Source organism: Pseudophryne corroboree, chromosome 1 (genome assembly GCF_028390025.1).
Source record: "Pseudophryne corroboree isolate aPseCor3 chromosome 1, aPseCor3.hap2, whole genome shotgun sequence".
Taxonomy (NCBI): Eukaryota; Metazoa; Chordata; class Amphibia; order Anura; family Myobatrachidae; genus Pseudophryne; species Pseudophryne corroboree.
Genome location: NC_086444.1, coordinates 1,125,226,648 through 1,125,244,194, shown reverse-complemented (window position 1 = coordinate 1,125,244,194; position 17,547 = coordinate 1,125,226,648). Strand labels below are relative to the sequence as shown.

Sequence of the window (17,547 nt, the reverse complement as noted above, 5' to 3'; positions counted from 1 at the left end):
AACGAGCATCTAGGCGTACCTAGCGATCAAACCCTCAGGAGCTAATGGTGTCCTGTAGCCAGAAGCAGAACCTTTGAACTCACGGGAAGTAGGTCATACGTCTTTCCACTTAGTCCCATGAAGCAGGAGACTGTTGCCAGCAGTTCTCCCTGAAAATAAAAAACCTAACATAAGTCTTTTTCAGAGAAACTCAGTAGAGCTCCTCAGAGTGCATCCAGTCTGCCTGGGCACAATTCTAAAACTGGAGTCTGGAGGAGGGGCATAGAGGGAGGAGCCAGTTCACACCCTTTCAAAGTCTTAAAGTGCCCATGTCTCCTGCGGATCCCGTCTATACCCCATGGATCTAATGGTGTCCCCAGCATCCTCTAGGACAGGGGTGGGGAACCTCAGGCCCGAGGGCCGTATAAGGCCCGCAGAGCCACTTGATCCGGCCCAGCCAGGCTCACCAAGCTGGGCGCCCGCTGAGATTTTGTTACTAGTGGGCGCCTGGCTTCTTACCCTCAGTAGCAGCCAGAGGGAGGAGCTCACTCCTGAGCTACGGCTTCCGGCTTTGGCAGTGTGCATGTGCTGCTGTGCGGTGTTATGGGAGAGATGTCATAACTTCTCTCCAATAGTTCTGAGGAGCGAGCAGGCAGGTGGAGGGCAACGGTCCGGAAGCAGGAGCGGGGCTGGTGAGTATTGTGTTTTTTTTTTCTTTTAATGTGTGTGTGTAAGCATCGCTACTAGGGGGCATGTCTAATGTGGCATAACAACTGACTGGTGGCATATCTAATGGGGCATAACAAGTGACTGGGCGCATACTTACTGGGGGCATATCTACTGGGACAAAACAACTGACTCGGGGATTATCTACTGGAGGCATAACTACTGGGGGCAAATCTATTGGGGGCAGGCTAATTTTTAAGTTGATAATTTTTGTATGGCCCCCGAAGGATTTTATAAATATCCAAATGGACCTTTGGTAGAAAAAAGGTTCCACACCCCTGCTCTAGGACGTATGAGAAAATAATAATAATAATAATAATAATAATAATAATTTGTCCAACATTTCAGCTTTAATAACTTTCTTCAGGAACAGTTAAACAATACAAAACATCTTACCTTACACCTGAAATCACCACGCGTGGACACACAAAAACTAGCAAGCCTGAATGGGTGACTTGCATGACATCATGAGACTGTGCCCCATCATCGATGCGATGTGTAACTTTTAGCAAAGTGTCAACAATCACCAACACAGAGTCCGAATAGAAGACATAACATACCATAAAATAATTCTATTAGCATATGAAACTTAGGGGGACATTTACTAAGCAGTGATAAGAGTGGAGAAGTGCCCATGGCAACCAATCATCACTGAAGTAACATCTATAATTTGAATACTATAAATTATACAGAGCTGCTGATTAGTTGATGGGGAAATTTCTCCACTGGCTCACTTCCCCGCTCTTATCACTGCTTAGTAATGTCCCCTTTAATTCTATTTAGTCATACTGTATATGCAAGTTCATAGAAAATGAAGTATAATGAATCCTATTATAAGAGATATTAAAAGATCATCATATTTGGCATACAGCTATCATCGGAATAGGGAAATGATGCTGCATAAGGTAAAATGCATGAAAATTTATATGTACAAATGAATAATTAAGAGAAACCCACATTTAAATGTGAAATTTCAATTTACTGTAAAAATGTAAAAAACTATCGTGCCAGAGAAATTCTAGATTTCTCTTAGTCATTTATTTGTTGCTACTGTCTCACATCTTACAATACCCAGTACAACACCATACTGTATTTTCTCCTTTTGGCTGAATTTACAAAAAAAAAAAAAAAAAAAGTTTTCACAAAATCCTATATTAATTTTACTGCGCAATGGTATACAGTAATGGCATCATAATACAGACACAGTACATGAAACAGGAGATAAATATGACCCACCCATGGGCGTAGTATGGTATGCCGGCGGTCTGGCTCCCGGCGACCAGCATACCGGCGCCGGGAGCCCGACCGCCGGCATACCGACACTGCGGCGAGCACAAAGGAGCCCCTTGCTGGCTCGCTGCGCTTGCCACGCTACGGGTACGGCTATTTTATTCTCCCTCCAGGGGGATCGTGGACCCCCACGAGGGAGAATATGTGCCGGTATGCCGGGTGTCGGGATTCCGGCGCCGGAATTCTGTGCGCCGGAATCCCAACATTCGGCAAACTGAAGACCACCCCCCACCCATATGCGGTTACAATCTAAGTGGTATGGGAAAAACTTGATACTTAACATTTATTTTCCTGAAGTGAATACAGTATTTGAAATGAATATGAATTAATTCTGTAATATTTATTAAGTTAATGGAATTTCAAACTGCTACACTATACTATTTTGTACGAATGATAAACCACTATATTGTATTATATTTTGCTATATTGATGTAGCTCCAGATTACAGTTTAAAAATCTAAAGTGCTAGTACCTCAATACATTAGATGCAGCCATATGTGTGGGTTAAACTAGCTATGAGACAGTAGATTAAGTTTGTTAGGACCATTTACATTATAAAAACTCTCACTGTGAAATATTAATGAAGCCTAAGAAAGTATAGTTTTCATTCTTATTAACTATTTATATAATGAGTGCACTCCAAAATCATATAGAACCATTTAAATGCATATTACACATCCCTCCATATACATTTTAAGTCTCTAATATTTAAGGGGTACATATACTAAGCAGTGATAAAAGTGGAGAACTGAGTCAGTGGAGAAGTTGCCCATGGCAACCAATCAGCATTGACGTAACAGTTATAATTTGCATACTATAAAATGTAACAGAGTAGCTGATTGGATGCCATGGGCAACTTCTCCACTGGCTCGTTTCTTCGCTTTTATCACTGCTTAGTACATGTCCCCCTAAGTCCTCAAGGCTCCAGTCACCATCCTGGGGGGAGATTGATCAAAGCTTGGACAGAGATAAACGGGTAGATTCATGAAGCAGTGTAAAGAGTGGAGAAGTGAGCCAGTGGAGAAGTTATTCGTGGCAACCAATCAGAATTAACGTAACATTTCTCAAGTACATTCTATAAAATGATAAGTAGTATCTGCTTGGTTGATATTGGTAACTTCTCCACTGGCTCACTCCTTCACTCTTTTCACTGCTTCATGAATCTACCCCGAAGTAGCAACCAATTAGTTCCTAACTGTTATTCTTCAAACACAGCCTGAAAATTGACAGTTATTGTCAATGACTGACTGATTAGTCAGTGTTGTAGCTTTTGAACCATAACTGCTATTTCAAATCTGTTTGCAGCAATAAACTTTTCAGAAAATTCTGATGTTATTTGACATGTTACACGACCACCTTTCCATTTGGAAAAAAATGACTTAGATTCAAGATGGCGCCATGTTCGATACATACCCTAAAAGATAACCCACCTCACCCATGCCTTACTGGAGTATTCACTTTTCACATTTCCAGCACAGTTTTTTAAATTATATATATATATATATATATATATATATATATATATATATATGTGTGTAGCAGAAAATGATACAGCGCCACATGTGGGGTACAAACTCAGTAAGTGAAGTGGAATTAAAAATCACTTAAATATTTAAAAAACTAAAAACACACACGTAACCTAACTGTAGGTGTCTGCCAACCCTTAAGGGTGCAGTACTGGTACAGTACTGCTAAAAAAGTATAGAGTGGGGGATATGGGTACCGGCGACTAGTGTTGTTTAAAACATGATCATTAAAAGTTAGATTTTATGAGCCAAAAAATATATAAGATTAACAAACAAGTTTTTTTAATAATATACAAAAGTGGAATAAAACATAAAAAATTCACAAGCACTGGTAAAAGCATAAAAGTCTTTGTAAAAGGTAAGGAATTCTGACTTAACTTTTAAGATAGGCAAGGGGGGTCACTGCAGGGAACCCAAAGCGTTTCGTCACACCAGACTTCTTCAAAGGGTAGGGACAGAGTAAAATAACATGCCTATTTTTAGCCCTGGTATGCTAGCTCAGGGGTTGTGATGTCACAATTGATCATGACTTGTTAAAAACATTTAATCTACAGACAGTCAAGGACACTATTTAGAACGTGGCCCCAGGCAATGGGGATCACTAAAGGTGCATGTACATGAAAAACGGATGTTTTATAAAGCTCCAAAAAGTGTTTAAAGGTTCAAAACTGTAAATATGCAGTGAAGTGCGGCATTTCCGCCACACTTCCGGTGACGGAGGTAGCGGGTCACGTGTCTCCGGATACTTCCGCCCCACTTCCGGTTTACTAGTGCGCATGCGTCGACGGCGTTCCGCGCATGCGTCTGTAGCGTCTCCTAGGGATCAGGAGTCAGTTCTCAGTGCTTTACATGGTAGAGGTCCTTCCCAATAAGTACTGTGGCGGCCATATTGTTGTGGGGAAAGCTCCATAAAGTACATATAAATGCGGTGGCCATCTTGAAGGAGTTTTTGGAGACAAGGTATGCCGGTATCCATGGAAACCGATCCATATAGGGAAATACAAGAAAAATATGGTAAAAAAACATGCATACCAGTTTTTCACAGATAAACAGATAAACATGATGAATATTAAATGATTAAGGAGATAAGGACCTAGTAGCTAAAATATAATAATACACATACAGTAAAAATTGTGCTGAGCACACTGATATATAGGTTAATCACTAGGTCAGTGCCTAAAAGTGACATTGCTCATCATGTTCAATATAGCGATGGTTGTAGACCTTGCAGGTGACAGTGTTGGTGAGGCTAACAAAAGAAGGGGGTTGTGAGGTAACACCTGCTATAAGCATTGTGAGAGGAATGATCCAGGCGAACATGTGTATGAATACTATTAGGAACGGGTGATAGTAAATGCATGCAAAGAGAATATTACTAATAAACAACAGTAAGGGTGATACCAAACACCGAGCTGTAATGTATAAGAATATGAGTGATACTCAACATACATACAACAAAAACCCTCCGTATTCGACAGTTATATGGGAGGTCGTATAAAGTGAACCTATTATTAACCAGTGAGATCAGATCGGTCTCTAGTTGGCTTGACGTCATTTTGACATGTTACACGACCATCTTTCCATTTGGAAAAAAACGACTTCGATTCAAGATGGCGCCATGTTCGATACATACCCTAAAAGATAACCCACCTCACCCATACCTTACTGGAGTATTCACTTTTCACATTTCCAGCACAGTTTTTTAAATTTTATATATATATATATATATATATATATATATAAAACCAACACTTGACTCCGGCACTCCAGACGTCCCTTAGGACCTGCTTGCTGCGGTGCCTTCCTCCGGGGGGTCACCCCAATGCACAAAGGAGAATAACGAGGCGGCACTCGGAGACTTGCAAAAACATCAAACGTGTATTAGGTGCTGTCAACGTTTCGGGGACCACCTCCCCTTCGTCAGGATAACTACAACAGTGTGCAAAACAATCTTATATAGCATTGAACTTACCCCCCTTCGCATGATCCCACACGCGCGTTCTCCCCTGGCCACGTCACTCGGGCTTCCCGTTCGGCGTCACCGCTCGCATCAGCGGAACCGGAAGTGACGTCGCGGCTCCCTCCTGCGTGGCCATGGAGACGCTGTAATCAAAACAACATATGTAAAAAGCACTCGTGCCTATTTAGAAGACTCTTATATTAGATACATTGCAAATTGAAAATGTGCATAGTAGTACTATTGGAGGCCAGCAACAAAGTAGCCAATGTGCAAAAAACAAATTATAAGTGGATTTAGGCAATTATGCGTGAAGCAATTATTGTTCATAAAACTACGTATTTCAGTGTGACATACTAAATCAAACCCACATGATTATCTGTATAAACAGTGTATGCAAGCATCATAGCTGCTGACCAGAAAGGCTGAGACACATCGAGATCAAAGTATGTGCAATATCGATAATATCTGTGGACCCACTAAAGGAATATATCTATGTATATATCTCATCTACCTGTAACGCATAAAACTAACTCTAATGTTATACCCCCTTCAAAACTGGTCTGTACACATATGTAAACATAGCTTAAAGAATAAGGATATCTGAGCAGACCAACACTATCACAAAGTACTCTCTCTATTCACAAGAAGTTAATGAGACCTAGACTATCGTTAAGCCCTCCCGGTTTAAGGGTGTTGAGTCTATGTATCCACATAGACTCAAGTTGAAGGAGTTTTTGCCCCTATTGCCCCCCCGGGGTGATTCAGGGACATGATCTATTATCCGGTGCTTAAACGTAGCCATACTGTGTCTGTATTCTACAAAATGCTTAGCCACTGGCTGTTCCCCATTACCAGATGCCAGCGCATTCCTTATGGCGAGCCTGTGTTGGGCCATCTTCACCTTGAATTGGCATTCGGTTTTTCCGATGTAATAACGTCCACATGGACATATAATGGCATATATCACATATTTAGAGGTGCAGGTGAGGGGCCATCTGATGTTAATTTTTTTCCCAGAAAATGGATGCGAGATACTGTCACCAGGGGACATGTGGGTGCACGTGGTGCACCCTGTGCACTTAAAGCACCCATTTCTGCGGGTCATAAAATGTCTAGGGGGAGGAGTCTTCAACCTAGCCATATCGGTCTTAACTACCATGTCTCTGATGTTACGGCCTCTGGTATAGCTGGGCATTACCCTCATGTCATGGAATATTTTTAACTCAGGGTCTGTGGACACTATTGGCCACAGATGTCGCAACTTTCTGGAGTTTTGTTCGCTGTTCACATTGAATTCTTTAACCCACGGGATGATTCTAGACATGTCCCGTGTCTGAGTGGGCTTTAGTAACTCCTCCCTATTTTTGGCTACCGCCCTCTGTCTAGCCATGCGAAGGAGGTCTCGGGGATAACCTCTTTTAACAAACCTCTGCTCCATTTCTTCCAGCTGCGCATCTCTAACTGTACTGTCACTGTTCACCCTGCACACCCGCAGGAATTGGGAAAATGGTAGACCCTGTACCGTAGGTCTGGGGTGGAAACTGTCAAACCTCAAGATTGTATTACGATCAGACGGTTTTTTATAGAGACTCGTCTCCACCTTCCCTGCTCTGAGGTTCAATTGGATGTCTAAAAAACAAATCTCAGTGCTGCTAAAGTTCATGGTTAGTTTCACGGGGCTATCTGTTGAGTTGTGCGTCGTCACAAGGTCAACCAGATCTTGCGCATCACCTCTCCAAAATATTAACAGGTCGTCTATATATCTATAATAAATAAACAGCCTTTGGGCTATTCGAGGATCAGCGAAAAATAGCGCCCGCTCCACCTCCCACATGTATGCATTGGCGAACGAGGGTACCACGGCCGACCCCATGGCACACCCCGTTCGCTGTCTGTAGAAAATGCCATCAAACATAAAAAAATTATGTGATAAGGTGAACCGTAATAATGCAATGAAAAAATCTATGTCAGGACCTACATAAGCGCTGTTGCCAATGATCAACTGTCTCACAGCCTGTAACCCCTGCTCGTGCGGAATGCACGTATACAGGCTTGTGACATCTATGGTGGCCAGAATGACATCATCTGGTACTTGACTTATCTGTAACAACCTCTGTAATAACATACTCGAATCTTTCAAGTGGGTAAATGTACCCTGTATGCAAGGCTGTAAATATGCATCAAGGTATATTGCTAAAGGCTCACACAGGGAGCCCCGGGCAGATATAATTGGTCTCCCCGGGGGCCTCTGTGCGTCCTTGTGTACCTTGGGGATGGTATAAAACAGAGGAATGACAGGCCACTCGGAGGATAACTTTTGTACAACATTAGAATTAATAATGCCCTCCTCTCTGGCTTTCTGTAATAACTGAGTCAATTCAGCCTGATACAGCTTGGTGGGGTCTTTGGATAATATGCAATAAGTGTCCCCATCGGACAGCAACCGCTGACGCTCCTGTGTATAGTCTGTGACCTCCTGCACCACAATTGCTCCCCCCTTGTCCGCACTGCGAATCACGATGTCGGTCCGTTTACCGAGTGCCTCAAGTGCTTGTCTTTCTTCATATTGCAGATTGTGGAATTTCTTGCCCCTCATATCGCGAAGGGGGGTAAGTTCAATGCTATATAAGATTGTTTTGCACACTGTTGTAGTTATCCTGACGAAGGGGAGGTGGTCCCCGAAACGTTGACAGCACCTAATACACGTTTGATGTTTTTGCAAGTCTCCGAGTGCCGCCTCGTTATTCTCCTTATATATATATATATATATATATATATATATATATATATATATATATATATATAGCAGATAGAAGGCTGCACTCCAGGGACTTAATAACAACTAATAGAAGTTTAGTAAATAAACTCAAATGTTAACCGCAGTTGATGGTGTTCATCGCCTATATTTATTAGTTGTTTTTAAGTCCCTGGAGTGCAGCCTTCTATCTGCTATCTTTAATACGCTGCAAGGCGTGTTTAGGAGGGCAACCAGGCAACTTTAATAGTTTGTAATCGAGTGCCAGCTTCATCTTCAACACATATAATTATATATATATATATATATATATATATATATATATATATACATACACACACACACACACACACACACACACACACACACACATATATATATATATATATACACATACACACACACACACACACACACACACACACACACACACACTACATACTGCTTTCAAAAATGACAAGTACCTAAATGACAAAAGTATATTTGCAATACCAAAGGAAATAGCCAATTTCTGGGATTCCACTCAAAGCTAGGTATTCTTTAGATGTAACCCAGATATCTGCTGCAGCCCCCAATTAACAACCACAAAAGAAGCCCCCATAGGTTTCCATGGGGCTGGTAACCTGTCAGATAATGGGATCATTACTGAGCATGATGGAAAATATGGTTGGAAGATGATGGCATACAGCCTCAGCCTACAGCTATATTCCAGCTGCAATTACAAGACCCAGTGATGCTGAAATTGATCCAACCGCTTCGTCCATGTGCTGCAAGGCCAGATCTAGTTTACTTTGGCCAACATTTGTCCCATAAGCTTGGAGGGTTTCATGTGAATTGCAGATATTCTACAATGAAAATAAAGACAGAGTTCAAATGCCATTCACAAATGGTTACGTACACAAAGGCAAAACTGGAAACCCGCGGATATCCCCACAATACTCAGAGTTCAAGTAAAGTTCCGTATAATTTGCTATTGAAATGAAACTCATTAGCGACTTGGCTGTGACGTGTGAGCACTGCAAGCTTATTTACATTAAACATATCAAATTTTGGCAGCAAAGATGAAATCTCTGATTGTGTAATCTATGGTGGTACAAGGAAGGGAAGTAGCCGAATATTATGGGGTCTATTTACTAAGCCTTGGATGGAGATAAAGTTGACGGAGATAAAGTACCAACCAATCAGCTCCTAACTGCCATGTCACAGGCTGTGTTTGAAATGACAGTTAGAAGCTGATTGGCTGGTACTTTATCTCCATCCACTTTATCTCCATCCGAGGCTTAGTAAATAGACCCCTAAGGTAGGCCAAGTACAATAAGGGGCATGTTCATCTAATTATTATTATTATTATTATTATTATTATTAACATTTTCTAATATAGCTCAGCAAATTCCGTTTCGCTTTACAACTGGACACAATTAGAAGACAAAACTGGGTAAAAACAAACAGTCATAGAGGGAGGAGGGCCCTGCTCGCAAGCTTACAATCTATGGGGAAATAGGCATTGATACACAAGGACAGGTGCTATCTATTGCATAGTTGTTCACCAGATTGTAAAGGTTCCTTGTGGGCTGCATGATATCACATCACAGCAGTGATGAACCAGGTTCAGGGGAAAGGAGAGACTGAAGAAAGAAAATATGTGGGGGACGTGTGGACTGTACTGTGAGGATATAATTTGATAGGAGAGCTATGAAGGTAATGTGAGCGGTTCTGGAATTTGATAAGCTTTTCTGAATAGGTGAGTTTTCAGGGAACGCTTGAAGGTTCTAATTAAGGTTGAAAGATCTAATTGCAAACAAACAGGTACAAAATGCCACATCATTGTACATATGGCTGAGGAAGCCATATTATCTGTGGATGCTTCATGCTAGGTGCAAATACAAAGTGATGATGATGACAAACCTTTTCTGATTGGCTGACTACGATTACACTGCTGACCCTGATATGTACGTTTCTTCATTGCTTCATTTAGTCTTGCCATAATATCCCTTTAATCCAGCACACCTATTATTTACACAGGTTCTGTGGCTGGCTATATTGAAGCCCTACATTTCAGCTAATATTAATCAGCTACAGAACCTGTGTAAGTCATGGTGTGCCGGATTAAAGTGATATTATGGGCAAGCCTACTCTATACCTATATATATTATGAGTTTGTGTATTTGTCTTAGCAATGTTGTTTTTTGCATGAGATGGAGAGTTGTATCTGGTGTATTACAGACATTTTTGAAGATTTATTGCAGACGTGTATTTCACAAGCAAAATAAATTGTGAATACAGCTTGTGTGTAAGTGTATGTGTCGTATGCCTAACGTAAACCTGGCACGTATTATGCTGGTGCTAACCTTCATTCATCCTGAAAAAAAAGTTGCATCTCCACATTAGCCAGCAATTGCAACTTTTAGTAAATGCATTTTCCCCCTGTGATTTGCTGTGCAATTGCGACCAGCCCTAAATTTGCGAGTTTATATATTACTGTCACTTTAAATCTGTCCTGAGTGAGACTCACTGAAAAGCACATGACTGATTTAGCAGGATTTTAAAAGGGAGCTATTTTTAACTGCAGTATATCAGCTGTGATTACAGTGGACTGTGTTTAAAAATTGTGCACCTTCAGCTACTGATGATATGAGTTTTATACAGTGGTCTCCAAGATCTGGAATTCAGAACTTTAGAATCAGTGTATATGTAATAAAAACTGAAGAAGCGTATAAACCTTTAGGACCCTTAAAAGCTTAAAAATTGCTATTTTGAAAAAAAGATAAATTAAATTATTATGTTCTTGAGCTTAAATGGATGGAATTCAACCTGTACAGACTTTTTATTATTTATATAAAGATATGATAATTATGCAATCACAATTATTATTTCTGTAAAGATGTAATAATTATCAGCTTAACCACTATATAAAATATAAAACACGTCATATTCAATTAAATTGTTTTTCAATATGCAAATGTAAAAAACCCAGAAAAACATAAAACAATATTGCTCTGTTGCAGGAGGAATGTGTGGCCAGGGCAGGATAGCCTGGGGTGGTACCAGCTGTACCTGCCCTCCTCTACAGCCCCTGCTCTCCTCCGGCTCACGGTTCTTCCCTAGTAACATGGGAGCTGCCAGAGCCGACCCTAACCAATATGATGCCCTAGGCAAGTTTTTGGCTTGTGCCCCCTAGCACCTCAGCTGGGTCCACCTCTGACCCTGTACCCCTTTCCCAGCACCATCACCCCTCACCCATAGCAGTCCTCATTTTGGTGCTCCTACCCCCTATATTCTAAATACAAACAGTGCGCACATTCGGTGCACTGCCCAAAAAGGGGCATGTTCTTGCTGGGAAGGGGCATGGTCACACAATAGTACCCCCTATTCAAATTACACCACACAGTAGTGCAACTTTATTCACATTATAACATGTGATAGTGGGGGTCATTCCGAGTTGTTAGCTCACTAGCTGTTTTTAGCAGCCGTGCAAACGCTATGTTGCCTCCCACTGGGAGTATATTTTAGCTTAGCAGTAGTGCGAATGAAAGGATCGCACAGCGGCTACAAAATAATTTTGTGCAGTTTCAGAGTAGCTTCAGACCTACTCAGCGCTTGCGATCACTTCAGACTATTCAGTTCCCAGTTCCTGTTTTGACATCACGAACACGCCCTGCGTTCGGCCAGCCACGCCTGCGTTTTTTCGAATACTCCCTGAAAACGGCCAGTTAACACTCAGAAACGCCCACTTCATGTCAATCACTCTGCGGCCACCAGTGTGTCTGAAAACCTTTGCTAGACCTTGTGTGAAACTACATTGGTCGTTGTGAAAGTACGTTGCGCGTGCGCATTGCACCACATACGCAGAAGTGCTGTTTTTTTGCATCATCGCAGCGAACATTGTCAGCTAGCGATCAACTCGGAATGACCCCCAGTGTCCCTTATTCACGTTACATCACACAGTAGTACCACTTTACCTTATATATGTTACTCCTCATAGTAGTGCCCCTTATTCACATTAGATCACACTGAATTGCTCCTTATTCACATTACACCACACCATATTGCTCTTTATTCACATTAGACCACACAGTAGTGCCCTTTCTATACGTTACACCACACAATAGAGCACCTTATACACATAATGCCACACATTAGTAATACATTTATACACTTAATCCCACACAATAATGCCCCTTATACATATGACACATATTATTAATGTCCTTATAAACCAGGGATCTAATGCGCCTTACACATTATGGCAACCTTTATTAAAGCCATTATACACATAATGTCCTTTACACATATGCCGCACATTATTAATGCATTTATACACGACACACATAATGGCCCTTACACATATGCCAAACACTATTGCACAACCAACCCACCTGTACACAGCACTCACACGGCCGCTAATACTGTGACCTCTGCCTCTGCTTGGATACAGATGTGCCTCAATACACCACTTAGCAGAAGATGCCTTTTTTGCTGAAAAGTCAGGCGCCTTTTTTTTTTGCAGAAAATGCATCTTATTTGCATTACTATGTGGCTACGATGCACAAGCAGCTTCTGCTGATTAAAATTACATGCAGCATGCCCATATTTTGTGTGCGACTGTGGATGTATCTGCATACGAAATGCTTTGTTACAGTGATTTCCAGGAATACACTGTAACATAGCATTTTGTATGCAGATAGTCACAGTCACACACAGAATATAGACATGCCACATATTTTAATCAGCAGAAGCTGCTTGTGCCTCTAGGCATTCCAAATGCCCTAGGCATTTGCCTAGTTTGCCTATGCCTAGGACTGGCTCTGGGAGCTGCTTTGCTGCTTGGAGTGTCTGTAATATGCTCTGAGCACCAGTAAGTGAGCTGATTCATTGTGGTCACTGGCATATCTATAATGGGTGCAAAGTGTCCACACACCGCACACCCTGAACCCATTTTTTTATACTCACCTCTCTGTCAGCGCGGCGCTACTTGCACGGCACCAAATATCACTCAGAAAATGGCAGCTGCAACTATTTTCCGGTGACTTGCACATGCGCAATAAAGCTGTCCCTGGGAACATGGTGCGGGAACCATATTCCCGGAGACCTGCGCATGCGCAGTAGACTCTGGCACAATGCCAGAGTCTACTGCGCCGCCGGAGAGGAGGGGCCGAACTGGAGCCTGCACACAGGCCCCCTCCTCTCTTAAAGCGCCTCTGATTGTGATCCACCTGCCCGCCCTCTGGGGTGATTGGTTATGATGACTTGAGCACCACTCAGGGGGCGGGTGAAGCACAGGGCGCAGTGGCTCACAAATTATTTCACCAGTTCCCTATGTACAAAAGAATGGTTTTACTGTAGTTTCAGGGTAATTTGTGAACATAGATATTCAGATATGAAGTTACTACTAGGGGGCTGCAAATATAAATAAAACTGTTTCATTAAGAATTATTTTTAGAATACTTTTTTGTTTTAAAATGTTAGCATTCTGCGTCAACATTCAACTTATTTTACTACAAGATGCTATCCAAACTTATTCATAACTCTGGCCCAGAGCAGACTTTGTTGTTATTATTATTATTATTACTAGTAATAATAATAATAAGCTTATTTGCCCTTTCCCCTTATGTACATTGGCCATGAAAGGTATCCACTTCTGGGCTTTTTCACATTTTTTTATGTTACAACGCGTTTGGTATGAGATACCGGCATTCAGGATGCCGGCGGCCAGAATACCGACCGAAGCATTCCGATGGTGGGAATCCCGACAGGGCATAGGTAAGAATACTTACCTTTCCCCAGTGCCCCCCCAAACCCTAACCCTCACTACCTCCAGCCTAACCAAACCCCCCTCCTCCCCACAGCCTAACCCCAACCATCTCCGGTGGCGCCTAACCCTCCTTTCCCCGCTGCCTAACCCTAAACCCCCCTGGGGGTGCCTAAACCTAACCTCACCTCCCCGCAGCCTAACACTATCCCTACCCCACAGCCTAAACATAACCACCCCCCACGGCTTACCTCTCCGTCTGCCTGGCATGAACTCGTGCAGGATCACGGATGTCGATATCCCGGCGGTGGGTTTGTGAATTCCAACATGACACTAAGACAAAACATATAGCAACAGCTACATTAAAGTGGTGTCGAAGTCGGAAAATATTACAGTACACACATCACGTACAAACACCACACAGATGGCCTCCGTGCGTGTACTTGTTCTGCCGTGCGTGCGCATATTCGCAAGTTGCGTACGACCGCTCATGCGGTCCATGCGTATTAGCGCGTGGTATGAGTAATTACGGTAGCATTTGTACTCGCATGGAAAAATGCCACAAAGACATATCTCATATTTAATCCACATAGTGCACAATGTACACATAGCCCACATGCACCACACCAGCAAGTTATACTTGTTTAAAAGGTACAATAACAAAGGGATTCACCTTTACAGGATATGAGGGGACAGCATTAGGTTAAGAGGTGATGTTTGGTATCCAACTGTAGGGTATTTTAAGGGCAACATTCCGGTAGCAGTTTGCAGAAGATAGCATGCTCCTGCGCATATTTATGCGCAGGAACAGGATATTAATATTATACTGTATTTACTGTACTCTGATATTCGGCGGGAACCCAGTGGAGACCAACTGCAAGTGCACCTGGACCAGGCATCGCCCACCTATTCAAACCAACCTATGACCCCTCCTGTACTGTAAATGACCAGCCCTTTGACCTATAGGTGAAGGGTTTACAGTTTCTATTGTATTGTGTTTAGACAAAATGTATAAAAGCCAAGCTGCCTAGCCGGTCATGCAATCTCTCTCTGAAGGTCATCTTGCTTGATTGACTAAGCACCGGGACCGTGTTGCGCTGGCGAAACAAAACGTATGTACCATTGATTGTAGCCTCTTTTCTCTTATTGTGATTGTATATCTGTTGTAACCCCCTTTTAGCAAATATATGTTGGTGGGTCGGATCCCAGCATTTTAAATACAATTGGTGTTGTGTCTCTTTCCTGCTAAGGTTGAAGTGTATTTCAACCACACGTGTAGCTGCATTGTGCTCACAGCATGTCGGTGTGTGTGTATGCGCAGCGTGTACTTTGTTTGTCCGTTGAGGCGTGAGTACGCAAAGTGCGTACATGGGTGGTCATTCCGAGTTGTTCGCTCGCTAGCTGCTTTTAGCAGCATTGCAAACGTAAGGCTTCCGCCCTCTGGGAGTGTTTCTTAGCTTAGCAGAATAGCGAACGAAAGATTAGCAGAACTGCTACTAAATAATTCCTTGCAGTTTCTGAGTAGCTCCAGACCTACTCTTAGATTGCGATCACATCGGTCTGTTTAGTTCCTGATTTGACGTCACAAACACGCCCTGCGTTCGGCCAGCCACTCCCCCATTTCTCCAGCCACTCCTGCGTTTTTTACTGGCACGCCTGCATTTTTTAGCACACTCCCTGAAAACGCCAAGTTGCCACCCAGAAACACCCACTTCCTGTCAATCACACTACGATCACTGGAGCGTTGAAAAAACGTCGCTCGAGCTTGTGTAAATCTCCAAAGTTTTGTGTTAAATTACTAAGCGCATGCGCGCTGTGTACCATGCGCATGCGTATTTTCCACCTAATTGCTGCGTTGCGAAAAACGGCAACGAGCGAACAACTCGGAATGACCACCATGATACGGGCCTTTGTACGCTAATTGAGTTAACAGTACGTAGGTTGAGGATTACATACAGCGGCCGCAGTGGCTTGAATTTTAATGTATAAGGTATTGCTTTTTAGTCCTGTAAGTTAATCAGCATTAACAATTGGGGGCTCGATCCGGTTTTTCACATACTCGTAGACTTGCATACTATAGCAGACTTTGATCTATCCGCAAAGGGTGGAGCATCTTTAAGTAAAATCTTTTCCTGGTTGCTTGGATGTTTTAAAACCCTCTTTTTGTGCTGTTAGATCGCGTCTGCTCTGTCTAGTCTACAGAGGTGCAGATAGAACCCGGAAGAAACAGGAAAGAAGCTAATAAAAAAGAACAGGATTTTAATACCTACCGGTAAATCCTTTTCTATAAGTCCGTAGAGGATGTTGGGGACACCAAAAGAACCATGGAATATAGACGGATACGCAGGAGACATGGGCACTTTAAGACTTTCAAAGGGGGTGTGACCTGGCTCCTCCCTCTAATCCCTCCCCAGACTGAGTTTGGAACTGTGCCCGGAGAGATGGACATTTTGAGGAAAGGAATTAACAACAAGGTGAGCATCATGCCAGCTCACGCCATAAACATGCCGAATAACATGGCATTCAACTGAACACATGCCAACGGACATGAACAAAATGCAGCAACAAGCTGAAGAAAAAATAACGCAACCTGTGTGTAACCAGAACTAAACTGCAGATACAGTACGCACTGGGACAGGCGCCCAACATCCTCTACGGACTTATAGAAAAGGATTTACCGGTAGGTATTAAAATCCTGTTTTCTATTACGTCCTTGAGGATGTTGGGGACACCAAAAGAACCATGGGATTATACCAAAGCTCTATAACGGGTGGGAGAGTGCGGATGACTCTGCAGCACCGATTGACCAAACTTTAGGTCTTCATCGGCCAAGGTATCAAACTTGTAAAACTTAGCAAACGTGTTTGACCCCGACCAAGTAGCAGCTCGGCAAAGTTGTAATGCCGAGGCCCCCCGGGCAGCCGCCCAGGACGAGCCCACTTTCCTAGTGGAATAGGCTTATACCGATTTAGGTAACGGCAAACTTGCCGTGGAATGAGCCTGCTGAATCGTGTGACATATCCAGCGGGCAATGGTCTGCTTGGAAGCAGGATACCCAAGTTTATTGGGAGCATATAGCACAAACAGAGACTCTGTTTTTCTAACTGGAGCCGTTCTGGCAACGTAAATTTTCAAAGCTCTGACGACATCCAGAGACTTTTCCTCAGCCAAAGTGCCAGTAGCCACTGGCACCACAATAGGTTGGTTAATATGAAAAGAGGAAATCACCTTTGGCAGAAATTGTTGCCGAGTTCTCAATTCTGCCCTATCTTCATGGAAGATCAAATAAGGGCTCTTGTGAGACAAGGCCGCCAATTCAGACACCCGCCTTGCGGTTGCCAATGCTAACAAAATGACAACCTTCCAAATGAGGAATTTCAACTCCACTTTACTTAGAGGTTCAAACCAATGTGATTTTAGGAATGTCAAAACCACATTAAGATCCCAAGGTGCCACAAAAGGAGGTTGGATGTGCAGGACCCCTTTTACAAAGGTCTGCACCTCAGGAAGTGAGGCCAATTGTTTCTGAAAGAAAATTGACAAAGCAAAAATCTGCACTTTT

The 17,547-nt window shown here is 42.6% G+C and overlaps 1 long non-coding RNA gene across 2 annotated transcripts in view; it reads right to left on the bottom strand.

The window, feature by feature from the left end:
- Positions 1–3,786: 3,786 nt before the first annotated feature.
- The window catches only part of LOC134927937 (uncharacterized), a 39,046-nt gene continuing 25,285 nt past the window's right edge, over positions 3,787–17,547 (bottom strand). The window contains exons 2-3 of one of the 2 annotated variants that reach the window (XR_010177789.1): positions 14,237–14,318; positions 3,787–4,457 (exon numbers count right to left, since the gene is read on the bottom strand). This is a non-coding gene — a long non-coding RNA (uncharacterized LOC134927937). Of the gene's footprint in view, positions 4,458–8,731; positions 9,082–14,236; positions 14,319–17,547 lie in introns of those variants that run through there. The other variant, XR_010177781.1, reaches the window with a different exon arrangement.